This window comes from Acromyrmex echinatior, chromosome 8, assembly GCF_024713525.1.
Source record: "Acromyrmex echinatior isolate Ae372 chromosome 8, ASM2471352v2, whole genome shotgun sequence".
Taxonomy (NCBI): domain Eukaryota; kingdom Metazoa; phylum Arthropoda; class Insecta; order Hymenoptera; family Formicidae; genus Acromyrmex; species Acromyrmex echinatior.
Window position 1 is genome coordinate 14,306,743 of NC_141859.1, and position 23,485 is coordinate 14,330,227.

At 38.7% G+C, this 23,485-nt stretch overlaps 2 pseudogenes; one reads left to right on the forward strand and one right to left on the reverse strand.

Annotated features, from left to right (window-relative positions):
• The first annotated feature begins 708 nt into the window (after positions 1-708).
• LOC147908849 (uncharacterized) lies at positions 709-1,758 on the forward strand (annotated as a pseudogene).
• A 13,802-nt stretch (positions 1,759-15,560) lies between these two features.
• Positions 15,561-22,315, reverse strand: LOC147908850 (uncharacterized; annotated as a pseudogene).
• Between the last annotated feature and the right edge of the window lie 1,170 nt (positions 22,316-23,485).

Here is a 23,485-nt window from a genome sequence, read left to right on the forward strand (position 1 = left end):
TCAGTATTTGTGGAAAGAGAAAATATGCTGTTCGCTAATCGCGGGCGATCATGATGACGAATCTTGACGGCAAAGTGCAAATCGATAAAGAGACACGCAAACATGGCGACATGCTACTGGCATCTATACGTATTGTCGTCTGCGGACCGTCAAATTGGCAAGACGAATGTGTTGATAAGCTTGTTGGAAAGTCCACACGGCGTACGATTCGAGAACGTGTACGTGTACTCGCTGCAACAACCGAAATATCGATACCTAGCGAATTTGTTAGCACCGATCGAGGAAATCGATTATTTTACATTTTCCAATAACGGCGACGTCATTCCACTAAGCGAGACGCTTCTGAATTCCATTTTTATCTTTGATGATGTGCAAGCAAGACGCGATAAGAGGATACTTTGTACTGCGACACGCGGACGTTGACTGCTTCTATCTCTGTCAGACATACGCAAAGATACCAAAGTATCTTATACGTGACAGTGCAAATCTGTTGATCCCGTTCAAACAGGATGGTACCAATCAGAAACGCGTGTATAACGATCACGTGAATACCGATATATCCTGAGGATTTCTGCGATTTAAATCGTAAATGATGACAGCAAAAATATGGATTCCTAGTGATTGACAAGGATAGTGCACTTACCGATGGGCGATACAGAAAAAGATTTAATGACTTTGCAATACTGTGATGTGATCAGTTGTCTTTGATACGTTAACACGGACCACAACAAAGATTGTGAAAAGATTGTTAAGGAGATTGCAAAAACAAACGATTTGATTCGCAAAAAATACCTCGCTTTGAAGACTGTTAAAATGGAGGAAGATACATTGGAGAGACGCTTCAAACCTATTATCGATTCGCTGAAACAGATTGTTGAAAACACTGTTGAATCCTCCAAGGATCCTATTATGATTGAAACATTCTTTTTGGGAGAAGGCGAGGAATCAAAATCCAAAAAAAAAAACAATCGAGTGCTTTGTACGACAATCTTATACAAGCTTCCACGCTTGTGAAATCAATGTTAAATCAATCGAAAACCGTACCATCCACTTTGAATGAAGTGTCTGAAATAATATACAACCGCGTGATTTATCATATGACCACGCTTTCATCGTCGAACAAATTTTCGAGATTGCCGATGAATCTCTCGTAATATCTATTCGACACATGCTTCAAACATCCGAGGAATAAGAAAAATTGCATGCAAACTATGGTCCGTTGGGACAGAAATATCTTAAAGTGGTCCTGAGCCGTAAAAAAGCTGTCAATATAGACGTTGTATATGGAGTTTATTTTAGCGACGAGAGAATAATGTTTGGTGATAAACGTACTACCTTACACAGAAATGACGATATAATTATAGATGGGAAATATATGATGAAAAGCCGGGCTTGTACAAGTAAATTTTCATGAAATTTCCTAACGAAAGTATCTGTATGAATGATGACGTACAGACCTACAGTAGTAGCATTCTGCTGATGACAAATGCTCACTGGCGCGGCCATAGCCCAAATAATCAAGTAATAGGTAGTAAGGGATACAAGTATAAGAACATAATAGCGCCATTGGTGTGGGGTAAAAAAGTTAGAACAAAAATAAACAAAAGAGTGGATTTACCGCATACAATGACGCTAAACGACAACAAGATCGACTATATCCATTGGGACAATCCCAACGAAATTATGGATTGTCTGCGATTGCTCAAGGCCTCGCGCCAGACGGGTCATAATGATCACGACAACGTGAGATTCTGTTGATTGTCGAAAGTTTCGCAAAGCCGGTCTGATCATAAATTAACCTTGTTTTACACACGTCGTTCAGTTGATATCGTAATGCCGATCAACAAGTTTGGACTATCGCTTGGAGGAAGAAGCAAATCACATTATCAGTGACGTGGATTGCAGAAATTACGTGCGTGATAACGCTCTTTGCATAGTCGCAGCTGACTTTGACGCAAAGTCGCGTAAGATTCGACGAGTAGCGCTACCGATGAACGATGCTGACGTAGTAAACAAACGATACGTGCAGCAGTGTTCAATATAAAATATGAAAGATCATCTTAATGAAATCTAGAGGAAGATTGTTGCCTTACAAAATAATGTGCAGGTTGTGCTAAATATATAATATCAGATCTTTCTACAGTTTGGTTGATATAATTTTATAATTTTAGTCATTTTTTATGTCGAAGACTTACTGTCGCATACTAACTAACAACTTTCTAATTCTATTATAAATTGTTACATCTTCAGATACTGATAAGACTTCCACAGATACATCTGAGGACTCTATTATGGTAGTTTCTACAACGTCAATTATAACACCTTCTGTAACACCACTTCCTACAATATTAATTATAACACCATCTTCTGCAACATTACCTCCTGCAACATAACTTCCTACAACTCCACTCACTAAAACATCTGTTATCTGTGAGTCTAAAAGTAATACTAAATGTAATGCAGTTGCACAGATGCAAAAAGCTATATCAAACATGAACATCAAGCGCAAAGTGTCATCACCTGATTCTTTTGCAATCAAGACAGTAGGAGAGAGACATTTTCAATAAGTGCTTAATTGAACAAACTAAGGGAATGTCAGTTGATCAAAAAGATTGGTGAATTAATCACGACTTCATCAGCACTAAGTACTTGTCGAACAGAGATGCGCAATACATCTCTTAATATTCAGACCATGCTGAATGCATAGAGTTTGCATTAAGTAAAGTACCTAAATATGCGCATCTTTAATATTTTATTGGTCTATGAGGAGACGTGGTAGTGTCTCCGGCCATGTTAAAAAAAAAGTAAAAGACATAAAGACATTACAAGTCTCTTATCCCAAGTCACCAAAGTCCATTTTTTGGGAGTACAGAACTACTAAAATATAAAAAATTTTTAATCGCACGTAACATATCCTGAAAGTCGGCATCACCACGAGTAATTTGAGCCAAAAGAAATAAAAATCGGTCAAGCCGTTTTGGACATACAAGCGATCGAAAAGTAATGATTTTCGTGAAAAATAAAGTAACGTTTTCTTTTTCTTCTTCTTCTCTGTCCGCAGTCACATGCACCTCACTTCTCTCTGACCTTTCACTTCCCCCAACTTCGATTAACTCTACCCTCTCCCTCTTCAATCTTCTTCCCCCATCGCCCACTTCCACTACCCCTCTCTTTTTCGCTCTATCTCACTCTTTCGTCCTCTCTATGCCTCGTCTGCTAAAAGTGTCCGATGGTCACTCAGGGTCGTGATCTTGACAATGTGAGTATTAGAGAATAAGAGACATTGATCTTTCTCTCATCGCATTGTCTATTGCACTTTATTCATATTATTTAATTTTTTTGGACTGAACTCTCAACTACAATTATGAAAAGTTTTTCTTATTTAATTTTAATTGAACTATAGATTTGCATATTTTTCACTTTCACTTATATCAATTTTGTATTGTCAAATTTCTGTCATTCTTATAATCTTATATTATTATTATAGCTATAATGCGTTATTTTTCGTTTTGGATACTAATAAATATGTAATTATACACCGATGTTCTTTTGCTGTACAATTTTTCTAACAAAACGAAGATTCTTTAATAATTGATACCAACAGTTTTATGTCTTGACATTGCGAAGTGTATTTTCATTTACTATCGACCGTACATAGTTTAAGTTTTTACTTCTCTGACGAATTCTATTGTATGTATTTTATGTGCGTTACTGTTTAACTAACAAGACGAAGATTTCTAATTTTATTGATACTAACAGTTATAGAGTTATTCAATGCGAAGTACATGTTTAATCTTCGATCGAATTTATGTTATATTTTTTACCATTTAGACATATTTTGTAAACATAATAATGATCGAAACATTTGTTGTTGTTAGCCGGCATGTTATTAAATTTCGTAATCAATTTATTAAGACTTTTACTTATTTACCCATTTTTATAGATCGAAGTTTTTTGGCTTGTAGCCATTTTGCCATTATTTTGTTTTTAAATTATTGAGCCATTATACTATTATACATTTTGAATTTTTAATATTGTATGAATATACTTTTTTTTTGTTTGCGAGAAAAAGAAAAATCTTCACATAGCCCCTTATCCGGGATGTTCCCGAAGGAGAACCTAACTGGATGAGGGGAAAACACTCAGGAGCCGGTCTCCTGATTGTGCAGGATTCGTCTGAGTCTGTATCCCTTCTATAAGGAAGGATAGCGGACATCATCGCCTACCTGCTAAAAAACTCCCCCTATTCAGCATCTTCGCAAGACCACACCTCGAAGCCGTTTACTCGACGACATTTCATCAGGGTACACCCAAGTCGTGAAGTATACGCTCCCACCATGGTCCAGTATACTACTTAAAGACAGAATCCTATCCTATATTATATTAAATTCTATCCTAAATATGAACATTATATATACATTTTTACACATGATTGTCATTAGATCCCAGACAGGCCCAAGCTAAAAGAGTCCTTTGCCTCTTCAGGACCTGAAGCTCCCACTCGGTCCTCTCCTTCTTGCGCATGATCCGCAGAAATCCGCAATGATCGCAGAAATCCGCAAAGGCCGTCCAACACGTAGCGGAGCACATAGCCATCCTGACAATGGAGCCGTATGTTCTCTCAAATACATTGAGCCTCAACTGTTCAAAAAATGACGTCCTTTCTACAGCCCAAGATGGGCAAAACAATAGCGTATTCATCGCCGTATCCGCAGTCGCACAACAATGCGCACAAATCGGCGACGAGTCACGCTATATCTCAAAAAGGTAGGCCTCAAAGCACCCATGACCCATTAAAATCTGAGTCATGCGGATTGTATGAATATACTAAAAATAAAGAATGAGTTCCTCCTTTACCCATTTTCATGGGAACGCAATCACATTTTCTTCGTCTCCCCGATTTTAACACGATCTTTGACATGGAGATTTAACATAAAGAATGGAAGTTTTTTTTATTAATTTCTTAAATCATCGTATTCAATTAATGATTATTTTGGAAGCTCGCTGCCGTAAAGTGTCCAACACTTTCGCTCCAAGAGAGGAGTGCCATAAGAGTTGCAACGCAAAAATAAAAAATGCTTGGAAATAGTAGCACATAAAACAGAATTATTTTACATCAGTCAAAATATTTAATTTTGCAATCTTAAATGACGTAGGAATGAATATGTCTGTTCGCTAAGAGGGAAGTAACTTAAGGATTGCAGATTATAATCCGGCTATCAAGTTAGCCTGGGAGGGGAATATGGACGTACAATTTATTGGAGAACAATCAAAGTTTTTAAACTCATACTTAACAAAATATACGCCAAAGTCGGAGAAATGCAATATAGACTTTGCATTGTTTCCAATAAGCACTTGGCATCGAAATTGTGAAATTTTGCGATGAGTTCATTGAATAACAGATATTGCGTTGCTTTAGAAACTACGAAGACACTGCTAGAGAATCCCTTGTATGGTACAGACAGTGATACCATCCATTGTCAAATGGATTGACGTTAATGAGATGAGAAACAGTCAAAATATTTAATGAAATTAAAGCTCTCGATGAAAATTCTATGAATATATTTATTGTACATCAAAATTCAACATGTTAAAGAATGTTATTCGCAGGTTCCAGTTCAGAAAGGTAACGAGACATCTTTTTTATCATCACGAACACACGTATTAATTAAAACAGGTACACAAATCTCCTGTAATCGTGTCGTACCATCAATGTTTTTTTTAAATGATGGATGGTGCCGTATAATATCAACTCCCGAACACTTTACCTCCAACAATCATGAAATCCATGATAAAACCTACATGGCACTATACGAACCCTGGATCGCTATCAGCAAGCAGCATATATAGTAATAAGGATCTTGAAAACCTGCAGGATCACATAATGTTCCCAGCCGAAGAAAGCGGAATATTATGTACTATGGCATGAGGAGTTAAAGGCGAATCGATAGTCTCTCAAAGAATCTCTCTTTCCCATCTCTTAGATGAGAGTTCAATTCAGAAAATTACAGAAAATACGAGGGCAAGTTAATAAGTTTTTAGAAAATTTGTCAGAAGGCACTCGCAGTGTCATGTCACATTACTTTTTACAACAAGTAGCATCTTTAGTGCTGATTACTGTCAAATTTTAAGCGGAATTCATCGCGTGGTTTCATTTCTGTAGACAATTAAAGCGAACAACCTTTGTATTTTTTGGAAAAAAATGAGTTTCGTGCAGTGATCAAACATCTACATATGAAAGGTTTAACGCCGAAAAAAATTAAAGCCGAGTTGGATAATGTTCATAGCACATCTGCATCAGCGTTTGCGACTGTATACAATTGAATGAATTTACGTGGTCGTACATCCACATGTGATGCCCTCGTTCGGGACGTCCAATTGAGTTGCTGCTACGCCAGAAATCATCCATAAAGTCCACGATATTGTTCTGACTGATCGACGAGTGAAAGTGCGCGAGTTTGTTGAGGCCACAAGCATATCAAATGGCACAGTGATTTTAATTTTGCACGAACAATTGGATATGAAAAAGTTCGGCAAGATAGGTGCCGCGTTTGCTCACTGTGGACCATAAGCGCGACCGTATGACGATTTCAAAACAATGTTTGGAGATGTTTCAACATAATCCAAATGAATTTCTGCGTCGATTCATTACTGTGGACGAAACATGGATCCATTACTTCACCCCGAGACAAAGGAACAGTCAAAACAATGGACTTCACCGAGTGAATCAGCTCCGAAGAAGGCGAAGACCGAAATCGGCCGAAAAGGTGATGGTCGGAAAGGTCGGCCACAGTTTTTTGGGATGCACGCGGTATAATTCATATCGATTACCTTCCGTCGAAGCAAACGATCAATGGCGATTATTACGCAGCCTTATTGGATCGTTTCAACAATATTTTAAAGAAAAAACGTCCCCATTTGGCGAAGAAGAAAGTGCTCTTCCATCAAGACAATGCACGGGTTCACACGTATCCGGCACCAATGGTTAAATTCAATGAATTCCGCTACGAATTGCTTCCCCATCCAGCATATTCGATTTTAGCCCCCTGTCACTATTTCCTGTTTCCAAACCAAGAAATGGTTCGGAGGAAAGAGATTCACCACCAGAGAGTAGCTCATCACCAAAACAGAGGCGATTATTTTAAATAGTTGGACAAATCATATTATTAGGATATTAAAAAGGATATTAAAAAGTTGGAGAATCGTTGAATCAAGTGTATCGAGCTAAAAGGAGACTATGTTGAGAAATAAAAATGAATCGATAAAAAAAATGTGTTTTATTATGTTTTTCTAAAAACTTATTGACTTGCCCTCGTACATGGAAAAAAATCTAGGGAAATTTTATTTCTTTCGGCAACGCAAGTGCTGGAATAATCGGAATCTATTTCTGCATCAGAATAATGAAATTAATTTAATAGATTAATTATAATACATGGATATGCTATATACACTATCTATGGCTCATTACATCTGATCGGGGCCCTTTGGGACTCAGTTACTAATTTAATTATACATTTCTCTCAAAAATCCAAAACGAAGGAAGCATTTCAAAAAGAAACAACAGAGAAATTAACTACTTTAGAAGAAAATCCGAATTCGCCCAAAAATATTATAAATTAAAAAGAAAGCATCAAGATCTCTAGTGAACAAAAGGATATTGTTAGAATATATCCACAATTATAAATGTTTCTCTTATAATTAACAACACTTTATGTATATATGTATTCTTTTTTTCTCTTCTACTATTTTATACATGAACATGCGCGACGCATGACTTAAAGAGGGAGATGTTACATCCCGATAAAATTCTTTCTTTGTTCGAGATACGGCCAACATGTACATAATTTCCAATATTTGGCGTTCGTGCGACATACGGATCGAAAGCTTCTAGAAGGATCTCAAGCGTCCTTAGAAGTTTCCAAAACATAAACTCGGCTATCACCTCGTCGATAAAGTCAAAAAAACAACAAGCTAAACCGCACGTCGCACGTACGCAAATTTCAACCGCTATAACGGCTAACCAATTCGGATCGGTCGTAGCGCACGCGCGATCGCGTGACGCAAAACGCGTAATATGCGTTCATCCCAATCAAGAATCAAGATTTAACGGGCGCGCATGGCAATAGCGTGCCGCTTGGCGGTTGCGCGCGAAATCGCCAATCGCCATCCGACACAGAGGATCATCTCAAAATTTTCAATGTGTAAAAATCTCATAGGCGAATGCAAAGGGAAGCCTTTGTTCTCAAAAGAGCATAAAAGGCAAAACCGAGAAGCAATAGCTCGCTTAACGCTCTTAGTTCTCCGCAGCTCTTAGTTTTCGACACGCTTAACGCTCTTAGTTCTCCGCAACTCTTAGTTCTCCGCAACTCTTAGTTCTCCGCAACTATTAGTTCTCCGACTTTCTCAGTTTTCCGCCGCTCTTAGTTTTCCGCCGTTCTGAATCAACGTAACGTTATCAGTGCACCGCCAAGGAGACGCTCCGCCGCTAGAAAACCGCCGCGTTTAATTCGCAAAGAAAACCGCCGAGTTTGATTCGCAAGGAATATTTTTCGATTGAAGCGAAATACAATTACGTATCACTTTAAAATTTCACGTCAGCGCTCTCGCTCTGACTCGCTCTCGAACACTCTTCCTTATTATAAATATATAATTATTATCTTTTATTATCTTTTTATTATTTTTATCCTATCTCTAGGTTAGTATTTCATCTTAGTCTTGATATTTCGTCCCTATTTTATCTTTATTTTAAAACCGAAAATTCCTTTTCTCTTTTATAAGAGGGTATATTTAGTTCCTTTATTTGAACAATCAAACAGATAGATTACGTTATATACCTTTATGCGTCATACAGACTATCTACCCTAAAGAATGTTTAAGAATATCCCACAGAATCTGTCTCAAAGAAGCTTTTCTAAAATAATAAATAAAACATATATTAACATTATGTTAGCATTAACATTATAATGTATATTAGGGAGGACCGGGGGTCAATTGAATATAGGGATAAGTAGAATAATCGAGGCTACATTAAAAACAAAACATGCGAGACATGCGTAAACGTGTCTGAGCACGCAGCAGCGATTGCCGCTGCTATAGAATCTTGTTGCGAACACATCTATGATAGAAGTTATGCACAATTTTAAAAAATCGTACACCTAAATAAATTTTTATTCTTAAAGTTTTTGTTTTAGTATCGTATATGATTGTCTGAGATGTTTGATTTCTACTTAGATAGTAAGTATAGTTCTTACTTAATAAAATCCAACAGATTTTTTTTGTTAATGTTTCTGTTATCGTATATTGTTAATATTTTTAAGAAATGGACGGATGGGGTATGATAGTAGACTAACTACAACACTGTATGACTCATTTAGTGACGACTCTTATAATACTTACTCAAAATTTTATTCCTTTAAAGAGATTTTCCTCAGTGGTAAATGTTATAAGTTTAGTTCCCTCATATCCAATTTCGAAAATTAGTCTTATTTGACGTGTTTTTGCATGAAATGAATAAATTTTGCAAAAAGAAGTATTGTTTGCCCTGCGAAACGAATGTTTGTGTTTAAAATATATTTTTATAAAAGTTTTATTAATATGTAACCAAAGATATAGTTTAAAATATATTAATCTTTATTTTAATAATCTTAGTCGAATTACCCCGGTCCCGGGGTTAATTGAATCAGATGGAATGCATTAGAAAAATGCATTTTTTTTCATATTAGTCATCAGTTTCCCCTTATTATTAAAATATTATTAGGTAGTCAAATGTATGTAGTAACTGATAGAATTCATTTTTTCGATAAGTCTCTTAATTTTGTCGATAAAATTCGAAACTGAAAAATGAGTCTATTAGCCCCGGTCTCCCCTACATTAGCATTTAGCAATTAATAGCAAAATAGAAATCTTCCCGAATGCGAGGACGAATACCTCTTTCTTCTTTTTTTTCTTCTTCCAATAAAATTAAAAATTTTAGATATATGATTCAGAATGTGGTAGATTTGCCTCGCATAAGAATGTTAATTAAGGAAGACCGAATTTTTATTATAAATTATTAAAATTCTCAACTACTACCTATTAAGATTAAGCTTGTAGAGTAGGGTTTACGCGGTGCCTTGCTGCCTTATCTTAAGGAAACAAGCGCAAGTATAGATTGTATCAAACCTTAAGGAGTATTGATTGGTCCTGAAAGGACACTCCCACATTCATTTCGAAAATATAAAAAGAGCTGCCAAAAGCAGCAATTTGTCATTCAATTCATTTAAGTCATTCAATTTATTCAATTCATTCAATTCATCCGAAAAGAAATAGAATATCCAATATAATCGGAAATTAGTTAGATCAAAGTGAGAATTATCCTTACGCTTCGTCAGTAACACACTCGTATGTTTTTCTTTTCGCATTGTTCTATTTTTCTTATTAAACTAAAAAAATACTGAATTGAATCGGTTGAAACCTAAATCTCTGCTTTGCGTTCCATTCAATTACATACAAGTACGTATACATGAATATCCGAGGAGCTGTTGCAACTGTCGCTGCCAATAGCGTGGCCCTCATCTTACGGCAGTTCTTCGGAACATTGATAATTCTTTTGTATTACCTTCATGCCTACTAAAGACGGACGGAAAACAGAGAGAAAAGAGATTAAGATTTCAAATAAAATCAGCTTTCAAATCATGATCCTTTCCCTTATTTTCAAAAATTAGCGCAGTTATTAGATCAAAACAAACCGGCAGATTCAATCCACAAATGCATATATACTTTCAAGAAATTGGAGATCAATCTCACGTTTCCTAACTACAAAGACATTCGAAAAGCAAATCCACGTAGATTCGCCTCCTATAAGCTTTGTAATCTTTTTGGTACCGAGTTCAAGATTACCCTTCCGAATAATTATTCAATCCTTCTCAGTGAACATTCTTAATCACACAACTTAATCCCCGAATAAATTGCTTAAATACATTGACTCAAAAAACGGAGAAAATTTCAATAGCGACGCAACAACATACATAAAGCGTATTCTCAAAAATGTAAACCTTTTACAAATTTTAATGATTATCTGATAATATATTACCATGACAAGTAACTGATGTATCATTAAAAGTGCCAATTCAAAGTGAACATATATAAATTTAAAAATTAAATGACTAATAACATTGTTGCAACTGCTGTTTCGGAATCGTAAAGTTCTCAATAATATTAGACATTCTTCGTATTTTACACGAACACACTACTTTATTACAAAAACATTAAGAGCATACGGCTCGGATTATTCGCAGTAACAACGGCAGTAAAAAAGGCAAAAGTAAAAAGTTCTATACGCGGGAACGCTCAGCTTGCGATCCGATCTCGTCTTCTTCCGTCGTTCACAGGCGGCCATTCCGGCACCTTCCTCTAACTCGCTCCTCGGCCGGTAACACGCGTCTCGCCCTCTATATCAACGGTACTGAGAGCGCGCTTACAACATCTCTCCCACCTTGAGTTGTGACTTCTTTGTAGGAGCAAATCAACCTATCTAAAAAAATGAAAACAAAAATAAAATGACAAACATTTCTAGTATCTGAACCGGTCCGGTTTCTTGATGATACGACCTCTTCGGGTCTTTAAGCTCGTTTCTTCCAACGATTTCGGTTCCTCTCTAGAGACAGCTACGGACTCTTCGAGGGTGTTGGCTGCATTTCCCTTAGCAGTCTCTGACGTCGTAGTGGTAGACTCGATAAAGTTATCAGGACTGGAGTGTTCAACTTCCAAGGGAATTAGTCTTTGGATGGATCGAACCAGTTCACCTTTACTCGTTTTCAGTTTTACCACCCGCACGTAAACATCTTTTCCAGGGTAGACTTCTCTAATGAGCGGCCTAATTGCTTTTGTTCAATAAGCACGATGTCCCCGACAGCCACGGACGCGGAACTATTGTTGGGTTTAGTTCGTCTAGATAATTGACCCAAGTACTGTATACGGAAACGTTTTCTGAACTTTTCTTTCAATCTTTGACGATAGCGTATCCTCTTTGCAAAGTGGGACTTGTAAACTTGATCCAAGTCTGGAACGCCATTTTCTCGAATGTCACTAATGAATATCGCTGGAGTCAGCGCTGTGATTTCAGTATTTTCCTCTGTCAAGTAGGTAAGTGATCTTGAATTCATGGTAGTTTCGCAATCCCATAGAACAGTGTTCATTTCTTCATAGTTCAACGAAGTTCTCTTTAAGGTCCTCTTCAGTAGATCTTTAAGGAGGCGGATAAGTCGCTCCCACCATCCTTCCCACCAGGCAGCTGAAGATGAATTGAAATGCCATGTTATCTCATTGAGTGCATAATATTGGGAAATTTTCCGCCAATTAATCTTCTGTAGTACGTTCCTGGCCCCTACAAAATTTTTCCCATTGTCGCTACTATATACTACAGTAGGTCTTCCTCGACGTGCAATGAATCTTCTGAAGGCCTCCAGAAATTCCTCTGTTGATAGTAACCAACTCCTTTGCTACCAAGGGCATTTTATTTTGTTACGGCATCTTTTATAGCTGTGCGCTACTTTCAGACAGTTAAAACAGCCCTGCTTGTCTTTTACAGTTTGGATTCTCTTCTCTAAGTCCATACTTCTGGCCGTTTCACAACTCAAGCTGTCATAATTGGCTCCACAAAATATACATTGCTGTGGCTTTGCTTCTTTCGCCGATAGTAAGCTAGACGCTGTCGCTATCTCTGGATCTCGTTCACTCTTTGATTTCCTTTTATTTTTGTCCTTTGTCATCTGGAAATCGTTGTTCTCGAAGCATATTTTTGCCATTTGAATACGCTCACCCTCGACTTTTTTTCCTAGAAAAGTCATTAGACTAGTAAGACGATTTTTTGCAGTAACATTTACAACAGACGCGTCAGAATGAGGAATTAATTGAGCCCTTATTCGTTGCCATGTACGTAAGGTCTCTTCAGGCAGTGAGGATTCTCTAAAGGAAGCAACATTGTTGCGCACATTTCTGTTGTCACGCCTAAAATTTTAAATGCTCGTGTGTCTCTAATTTATCATAAGTGATTGTGAGCGACATGCTTTTATTCTTACTTAAGACTAAGAACTTTAAAAGTTCGCGCACATAATATTCAATCAATAAGTCTTTTTTGCCGAATCGAGACTCGAGGCTGTGTATGGCTTTCTCATAATTACCGGCCGTTAGTGGAAAACTATTCACTATTTCAAACACATGCGAGTCTTTTACCATAGACTGTATTAAATATTGGAATTTATCTTCCCTCGACAACGTCGCGTCTTCATGAATTTTCTTAAAAGTACTCCAAAACAGAAGCCAATCTTTGATATCAACGCCAAACTTTCTCAATTCAATTTTCGGCAATTTTAATGCGCGTATACTTTCTTGTGTTGTCGTGGTAGTCCGTTGCAGCGGAACCGGTGTCGGCATTTCGAGTTCATTCTTCCGCTCTAATAGACAGGTAATAATAATAGTATATATAACTCTAATAGTTAGCCCGACCTTTGCTTGATGGTATTTCGTGGCATATTCATCTGCGTAGTGTGCCTCTCTTCCAATGGTTTCTTCAGACTCTCCAGCTTCAATCATCAAGGTCTGCAGCTTCTGATTTAGCTCATTAAGTTCACTCGTTTTGTCTCGTAGCAACGTGAAGCTGACTTGCAATGAGGTTATGTTCGGCGATTCCTTCGACTGCTCAGTCCGGAAGGAAGTGTACATTCTCGTAAAGGCGGATCGTGTTATTCTTAGCGTTAGCTTTACTTGTTCCATATCTACGGCTTACTTTCTTACGATTTCTGTTTACTATAAAACGGCTACAACGAAATTACTCAGTCCTGTCACGATCGCCAGAATGCAACCGCGGTTTCGGGATCGTAAGATTCTCAATAATATTAGACATTTTCGTATTTTACACGAACACACTACTTTATTACAAAAACATTAAGAGCATACGGCTCGGATTATTCGCAGTAACAACGGCAGTAAAAAAGGTAAAAGTAAAAAGTTCTATTGACGGGAACGCTCAGCTTGCGATCCGATCTCGTCTTCTTTCGTCGTTCACAGGCGGCCTTCCTCTAACTCGCGGCCGATAATACGCGTCTCGCCCTCTATCAACAATACTGAGAGCGCGCTTCCAACAAATATATTATCATGACAAATAACTGATATATTATTGAAGGTGCCAGTTTAAAGTGAACGTACATAGAGTGTATATATTATCTAAATTTAATATAATATATTATTAACGGTTTTATTTAGAGGGGATTATTAAATGTTTCATAATGATTATGTGGAAAGTCTGACAATTATCGGCGCGCAATCACATTTTTGAAACAAATAAATTGATTAAATATATTCGTAACATCTAACTTTGACCGTTCGGCATCCTTTATTTTATTCGATTTATTCATACACGGTCGTTCTTCTTATAATGATATTGTAATATATTATCATGAAAAGTAACTTATATGTTATTGAAGGTGCGAATTCAAAACGAACATACATATTACAAGTAAAACAAATTACAATTTCATTCTAGAAAATAAGTGCGATATGTTATTCTTAGTGTACAAAACATAAAAGTCATTTATTGAGATTTGATTTGAAATTTATACTAGCCCATACAATGAAAAATAATTGCTCGTAATTCCAGAGCACCAATTTGTTAATGACTTGGAAAAAGAACATGGCGGCCTGCTTTTAAAAAACTTTTAATGGATGGAATATTGAAATAAAATAGTTATGAAATTGGTTCAGATTAAAAGTCTACAATCTTTCTTTAGTAAAATTTCGTATTAACTTCCGATTTTGAGTTTATATTTTCAGCGAGTGATTTGTTGATCAAAAAACGTTATCTGAAACGAGTAAATATTAAGTAAATAACAAAATTCATAAATACAATGTTCTCGGGTAAAGTACAAAGAAACTATACGGTTAAAAGTTTACTGATTATTTGACGTAATATATTCACTTCGTTAACAATTTTACGATTTAATATATTTTTATATTTATGTCAAATACGAATCGGTATGACAATTTGTGTACGACGGTGCTTCAATATGCATCAATGCACATTAATGTTTTAACTGTTCTAGTCGCAATCGCTATTATACTCGTAGATCGCTATGATATTTACTGAGATGTTCAATTTACTTGTGATACTTTGATATATGTAGTTATAATTATTATATGAAATATTTTTATGGAAAATCATACAAATAAATACACATTTATATGTTCAATGTCGTTCTTATTAAGACAGATATTAAGAAATAATATAAAAGCCTTTTGTTAAGTTTCAACTTATTGTAAAGTTCGTAAAATAAGTTCAGTTTCAGTTACTATTATTCATATTTATAAAAAAAAAACAATATTGAAGTACTATTTTTTGTTAAAATCTAGACTACAAACCAAAGAAAGACTACGTTTAGATATTATGCTAATATTGTGTTGGTATGGAGGACCATAATAAATAGATTAATATTTCAATTTAATCGTTTACTTTATTTTCAATATATAGTTATAAATATGAGATTTTTTATATTGGGTCATCTAAAAAGTATCCACGGTTTTTTGTCACTAGATGGTGTTGATGTCAAAAGACTAGTGACAAAAAATCGCGGATACTTTTTAGATGACCCAATAGAAAACTATAAATAAAAATGCACATTTATATGTTCAGTTTCGTTATTATTATAAGACAGGAATTAATCCAAAAGGAGGCTAAGTTTAGATATTGTATTGATTTGAAGGATGAAGATAAAAATTTAGTTAATAATTCAATTTAATCGTTCATTTCAATCTTCTTATTGTCATACATTCACAAAATTGTCAGTTATAAACAAAATTATTAATTTTTTTCTTAAATACTCGTTATATTTTTAACATAACCAAGTAGTGCAGCATTTAACTACAGAATTAGGTAGTAATTTATTTTATATACATTAAGTAAGTAACATGTATGTGTGTGAAAATAATTAGAATTAAAACTATCGAAATTGTATATGTAATCCGAATAATATTATTAAAAAAGATATTCTCTCTTAATATTAAAAATATTTTAATAGGATTTTTAAAGAAAAACTTATGTATAGATTATTACTTGTTCAAGACTGTACCTGCACAATCAATTTTATTTTATTAATCAATACTGAAAATAAAATTCATATATCGTAAATGCACATATTTTAAAACTTAATATTAATATTAATATTAATAATTATTCTAAAAACGACACGTGCATTGCTTAATAATGCACTCAAAATAATAGGAGACAAACATTTTTCGAACTTACTTAGCGACACACGATGTACATTTTTTTGTTGGATTGTTTGTGTCTAGTACATTGGAAAAGCCTATTAGAGTAGGAAACGCTACTTAAACACTCTTATTAACTACTGCTACTACTGCTACTGCTACTTATATTTATGCTACTTTAACGCTACTTATTAGAAAAGCCTAATTGCCTGTGATATATTTTTCGAAGAATTGGACAAGTTGTATTATCAAGAATACAGCAGACTCACAGAAATATGCAAACTTAAGTTTATCAATTGTTACATCTATGCGGAAAAGTTTATTATAACCGTGGTTATATGACCGTGAAAAGCTCTCATATATTGCTAAGGTATCTGAGCTTTTATAATTGGAGATACAAAGTACTCTTTCAAGTAATTACGCCTTCCGATATCGAATCACCTCGATTGACTCCAATCCTACCCAACTCTTAGAAAAATGCACCAGAGCCAATAGTTCTCTATCGACCGTCATGAATTTATCCGTTCTCATCCTCACATCGACCCAATCAGGAGGACAATACTGCGAGGTAAATTCATTATTACTATTAGAGCTCATAATAAAATTATGGAGGCAAATAAGACCTTCAATAACGTCTTCTGCATTTTTTACGGAAAAACATAAATATCTGTGTAATATATACCGTATAATATATAGCATGACACTAATATTCCAAAAGTATTTTCTATGCAGAGGCGAGTTCTACTGAGTCGATAATTAAAAACACATTGCTGGTCTGTCAGTCTATTGCGTTTTGCAAGGACGCATGAAATATGTATTAAGGAAAGGCTTCATCAGCTACATGCGGAAAGAGAACATGTCTTCCTGAGAGAGATGTTGGTGAAATATCAGCGTCATCAGAGGTAAAGTCTGTAGCTAATTCAAAATTTCTCCACACACTACCGTCACTGATGGAGCCTATAAATTACATCAATATTACATTGTAACGTTAGTATTAATAATTTCTTTCCTGTAAATTATTTTAAAAAGTGACTATCATTTCTTATCAAACTGTCCAATGTCTACCCATGTAAATTTACGATTTGTATCACTGAATGCCAGTAATACAATATTATACTGAAAAAATTCTTGTAATTATGATGATACTGTGATCCAGAATATGGAAGCTTTTTGATTTACATGTGTCTGCCATCCAGAGCACCTATACAGTTGGGAAATTGCCACTTCAGCATGTATTCTTCACATATTTTTCTCCAGTCATCTGCATTTTGCGTAGGAAGCACAATGGGTTTTAGAGTACATCATATAATACGGCAAATTTCTAATACTATTTTGCCAACTGTAGACTTTTCAACTCTGAATTCTAAATGCTTGGTCTGCATGCTTTCTCCTTGAGCAAGACCTACATAAAACAAAAACATTCGGTTTGTTAAATTCACAGCATACTCCAACATGCTTCTATTCATTGAAATGTTTGCATTGTGATAAGTGAGTAGGAACATGTTAAAGTATTAGGGGTTTGCATTAAAAGCCGCTGTTTTTTCTTTATATTTGAGCACTTATTTCAATAATAAAATATATGAATACCTCAATCAAAGTATTTTCCCTCGGAAGCTATGACTTTTTGCCACTTTTCAGGCAGAAGTTGAATTCCACGATGAAAGAATAGTCTGTCTTTTGAGTCAATCCATTCAGCAACCCAATTTTCGACTTCGCTATAATTATGGAAGTGTGTATCTTCTAGAGCATGTTGCATCGATCGGAACAGATGATAATCGCTTGGTGCTAAGTCCGGAGAATACGCTGGGTGCGGAAGAACCTCCCATTCGAGATCTATCAGTGTTTGTTTCACGGCTATAGCAACATGCGGCCGAGCGTTATCATGGAGTAAAATCACCTTTCGACGATTTGATGCAATTGATGGTCGTTTTTGCATCAAATTATCATTCAAACGTTCCAATTGTTGTTGATAACGCTCGGTGGTGATTGTTTCGTTCGGTTTAAGCAGCTCATAATACACGACACCTTCCACATCCCACCAAATACAGAGCATTGCTTTGTGACCGTGGATATTTCGCTTTGGAGTAGATATTGATGGTTGGCCAGGATCAACCCATGATTCTTTGCGTTTTGGGTTGTTGAAAAAGATCCATTTTTCATCGCCGGTCACGATACGCCACAAGAAACTCTTCTTGTTATGCTTTGCAAGCAAAGAAATTGAGATGTTTAAACGGTTGGCAATGGCATTTTCGGTCAATTCATGTGGCTGCCATTTTCCTTCTTTCTGAATCTTTCCCATAGCTTGTAAACGTCGAAAAATAGTTGATTTATCGACTTTCAGTTGTTGAGACAATTCTTTGAGTGTTTGAGCTGGATTTTCTTCCAATAGAGCTTGCAGTTGTTCATCTTCGAATTTTTTCGGTTGACCTGTTCGTTGTTTGTCGTGAACGTCACAATCACCACTTTTGAATCGTCGAAACCAGTCTCTACATACTGTTTCCGATGGAGCAGATTCACCATAAATTTCCGCAAGCAATCGATGAGTTTCCGAGTGGCTCGGGGACGCCATGTCGAGCGCGTGCGATGCGTTGATGCCCCGCTGCCGTCCAATGGCGAGAAGGTGATCCAGCCTACTGATGATTCGAGGAGCTGGCCGGGCTGCGTCGGGCCACCATGGCTGCCAGGAGGATATATATACACCGCAGGCGGCGGGGCACCGACGAGGAGAAGGAAGCGGCCGCCGGGGACGCAAGGAGCGCCCTTAAGACGGCCATAAGGAAGGCGAAGGCCGACGCCTGGCGGGAGCTCGTCTCCTCCCTGGACAGAGATCCGTGGGGGAGGCCCTATAAGATCGTGACGAAAGAAATTTCGCCCGTGCCCCCCCCCCCCCCGATAGTGGAAATTCTGGGCGCTCGGTTCCTGAAGAACGTGGTGGCCGCCCTCTTTCCCACCAGGGAAAGAGACCCCGAAGAGGGCTGGCCCCCCGTCTGGATGGACGGAGGAGCTGAGCGTCACCGGGGAGGAGATGGGGAATGCCTTCGCCCGCTTGAGGGGAAGGCCGCGGACGCCCGGACACGACGGCATTCACGGTAGGATCTGACTCGCCGCAGCCCCCATCATGGGTGAACGTTTGAGGCAGCCCTACACGAGCTTTCCCAGGTCGTGGAAGAGGGCTCGGCTTGTCCTTCTACGCAAGCCGGCGGAGAGTCCCTTCGTACAGGCCTACAGGCCTATATGCCTGCTGGAGAGTCCCTCCGTACAGGCGTACAGGCCTATATGACTGCTGGACGATTTTTCCCTGGGAAAATTGTTGGAGCGCATCATCACCGCCCGCATCGTCTGGCACCTATCCTGGGATGGTCCTAATCTGTCCTGCGGTCAATATGGTTTCCGAGAGGGGTTATCCACGGTAGATGCCATTAGGCAGATCCGTGCCCTCTCGGAGCAAATGACCGCGGGCGGAGAGGTGGCATTGGCGGTATCTCTCGACATCGCCAACGTCTTCAACAGTGTGTCAGGTAGTGGGGGCAATGAGAGAATACCACCTCCTGCCCACCTACCTGGTGGCCATCGTAGAGGACTACTTCCGGGACAGGCAGCTGGAGTTCCACAACAAACAGGGACTCCAGCAGCGGAGGGACACGTCGTGCGGCGTTCCACAGGGGTCCATGCTGGGCCCCCTCTCTGGAACGTCGCATACGATTCTGTTCTTCGCGCGGCCCTATCCTCCGGCTGTCACGTCGTCTGCTATGCAAACGACACGCTAGTGATAGTCGGGGGCGTGACCTGGGAAAGAGCCGTGTGTGCGGCGAACGTCAGTGACGTGCGTGGTCGGCTTCATAAGGGAGTTGGGCCTGAGGGTAGCCCCCGCTAAAACGGAAGCCATTTTCTTCCATAATGAGTGCCCCCTTGGACACAAATTGTGGTGGATGAAGTCCGCGTTCCGGTGGAGCCCACCATCAAGTATTTGGACCCGCTTTGTCGAGCATTTCGACAGGCTAGCCCCGCCATTGGGCCGCCGGGCAGATGCTCTGCTCGGCCTTATGCCCAATCTTCGCGGTCCGAATGCGTCGGTCAGGCGGGCGTATATGCACACCGTCCTGTCCGAAGCCTTTCACGGGGTCCCGGTATGGGGTGAGAGGACCCTAGCCAGCCGCCATATACAAGACTGAAATCTCCTTGGCGAAACTTTTGATACCGTCTTTTACATGCAGCATGACTTACAGCGTTCTCTCCATATGCAGCACAAATCATTGCAGTGGCTTCAGCAGCATTTTTCTTCAGATGAAACGCGAAGTGGATGGAAAATCGAATATGCTCTTTTGTTATTGCCATCGTGAACACTACTGATTTTTGAGGTTATGTGCATCAAACGCCAAACCGTATGGCATTTTAGAAGGCCAAATGTTAACGCTTTAAAACCGCAAAAGGACGGGAAGATATATATAAAATTTAAATTGTTATTTCGGTTGTATCAAATCTAAAGCTCAGAACTTTTTGTACACCTAATAGATTGCACAGCGTGCAACGGCGGCTGGCCCTTAGAATCTGTAGAGCCTATAGGACGGTGTCATGCGGCCGCCATGGTCCTCGCGGGGATCCCTCCTGCCGAGTATGTGGTCGACGCCCAGGCGGAGATCTAGGCCAGAGTAAAGGCCATTCGGCTTCGGGGGGATCGTAACCCCGGAGACAATTGACCGACAGAGAAGGACCGCTCGTCGGCGGGTCTTTAGACAGTGGCGTACCACTCTCTAGAATAGCCCGCCGACAACGGGCGTCCGAACTGTGGAGGCCATCTTCCCCTGCCTAGAGGAATGGATAGGCAGGGGATGGACTATCATTCCACATGACGCAGGTGCTCATCGGACAGATGTTTCGGGGAGTACGCGACTAGGGGGGAGGGCGGTACTATAACTCCGCGCGCAGGGGGGTCAACCAGTATCTGGCGGCGGTGCGACCCTGGGACCGGCAGCCCGCCGCCGCTTCGCTGATTCCCGCGTGGGATCCGAGACGCGGGGTAATGGGGGAGGAGAAGCCTTTGACTCCGCCTCTCCCATGCACATCTCGTCATCATCTTCGTCTGCCTCCTCCTTCGGTATCGGGGGGAAGGAGATCGCCGCCGTTCTCGCCCCGTGAGGCGGTCCCGACGGCGCGTATGCGCGAGTGGGGGCCCGGGGCACGAGCGACCCGGCTGAAGCCGGCGCCCGCGTGGTCTTCCGCGGCCACGCCGCCCATCTCCCACTCCCCCTTCATCACCTCTGTCGTCGCCGCTGCCGCCCGGGGGCGGCAGAGGAGGGCCACGGCCGCTCGGGGCCCGCTCCCTCTCTCTTTCGGCTTCCTCCTTCTGCGACATGTTCGCAGAAGGAGGAGAATGCCTTTCCGGCGGAGGCCGGGATCCCCAACTCCCGCCCTCCCAACAACAACCAGGGGGGGCGGGGGTGGTGTCCCCCTCAGCACCCGACTCGGGCAGTCCGTGCCACGCGCCGCCCGGGGACATTTCTCCGACGAAACCCCGGGCAGGATCGACTCGGCAACAGCCGACTGACCAGAGAGGCTCCCAGAAGTATGCTACACGCGTTCCTGGGAGCCCCTGAGCTATGGCCCGTTCAAGACATCCGGAGGAGGGTGCAAGCCCCATATAACCAATCAATAATAGACTTCTTCGTCTGAATAATGCGTGATTGCAGTATTAGGAGCCTCATAACATCATAAATAATGTAATAACTCCAATTTTTCGCAAATTCATAATTATGGATACAAAAGATAACGCTCTTTTACTCGTTATTGCATGGCTATATATCATTGTAAACACTCAGGCGTAAAGATACCCTAATCCTACTTCTAATGTCTACTTCTTAATCCGCTACTACTACTGCCTATCGCAGACGACGCATTAAATTACATGCTAACAAAGCAGATATACTTTGATGAAATTGCAAATGTTGCATTTTTGCAGGTGTTGTATCAAATTACATTAATGATGTCATCGCCAAAACATGTTAATGTCTTTGAAAAAAATTTATTAAAATTTATTACTGACAAAACAGTTGTATATTTGCTGATATTGCACTATTTGCAACGTCGAATTTGTATCATATTACATTAATCATTGTCATTACGAAACATATTAATTGTCCTTGAAAAAAATTTCTTATATTTCGTTGACAAGATAATATAAGAAACTTGCAAATTTGCGGTATCAGATTTCATTAATATCATCGCCGGATGTTTTTAAAAATCTTTTGTTACAAAAAATTGTTGGAGGGAATAAGATTTAAATAGAGATTGGAGCAATGATACTGCATCAGTAAAATGATACTCGCTCAGACAGATTCATTTTGCAGTAATCTCCAGCGCTATGGATTCATACGTTCAACATGAGTCAAGCAAGTATTTCAATTATATTTGTTTTTGAAGATATTTACTCTATATATTGTTTATTTTTTTGTTCTTCCCCATTACAGCGCGTCTTTTCATACCATTTTGACAAGACTATTAGCGTTGACACCGACGGTTTACAAATTTTTGAAGATTGGAATCATCGTGGAGCCAATCCCTCATATAAATTGCGATTAGCGATACCCGAGGCAACTGCATCATCCTGCCGCATGCTACTTGGATGGCGTTCATAAATATTCAGCGATTGGTACAGTCATCTACGCCATCGAAAATAATACTGGACCTTGTCAGTGAACTTGTTAAAATACGTAATGTTATTAATGTGAAATTATCTTTATGTGAAAAGTGCTTATATATGAAACCGATTATACTTTTTATGCTTGAACTCGAATAATGTGTCGAGTACATATATTTAGATTTGTATCAATATACTAATATTATAAACGATAAATTTAAATATTTTGTGACCTATTTATATCAAAACTGTATAAATAACAATAGCGACACTGTAGATACTTTCCGTAGGATTTACGAAAAAATTCGTATATTGAATGTGAATTAATAGTATACGCTGTGGATAATATTATATAATTTGCATTACATTCTGTGGCACATAAGCGTGGTCAGTAGCTCTTTGAAAGAAAACCGAATGTATCATAAAAATAATAAAGTAATATTTTAAAAGTACATTACAGTATCAGTAAAATGCATTTACATATTAATATGTTTAATCACCATTATTAAGAAAATAACAATTATGTAGGAAGGAAAATATTTTCATGATAATTTTCATGCTAAAATGTTGTCATGCTATCATGATAATTTTTATGCTGGAAGATATGGTTGC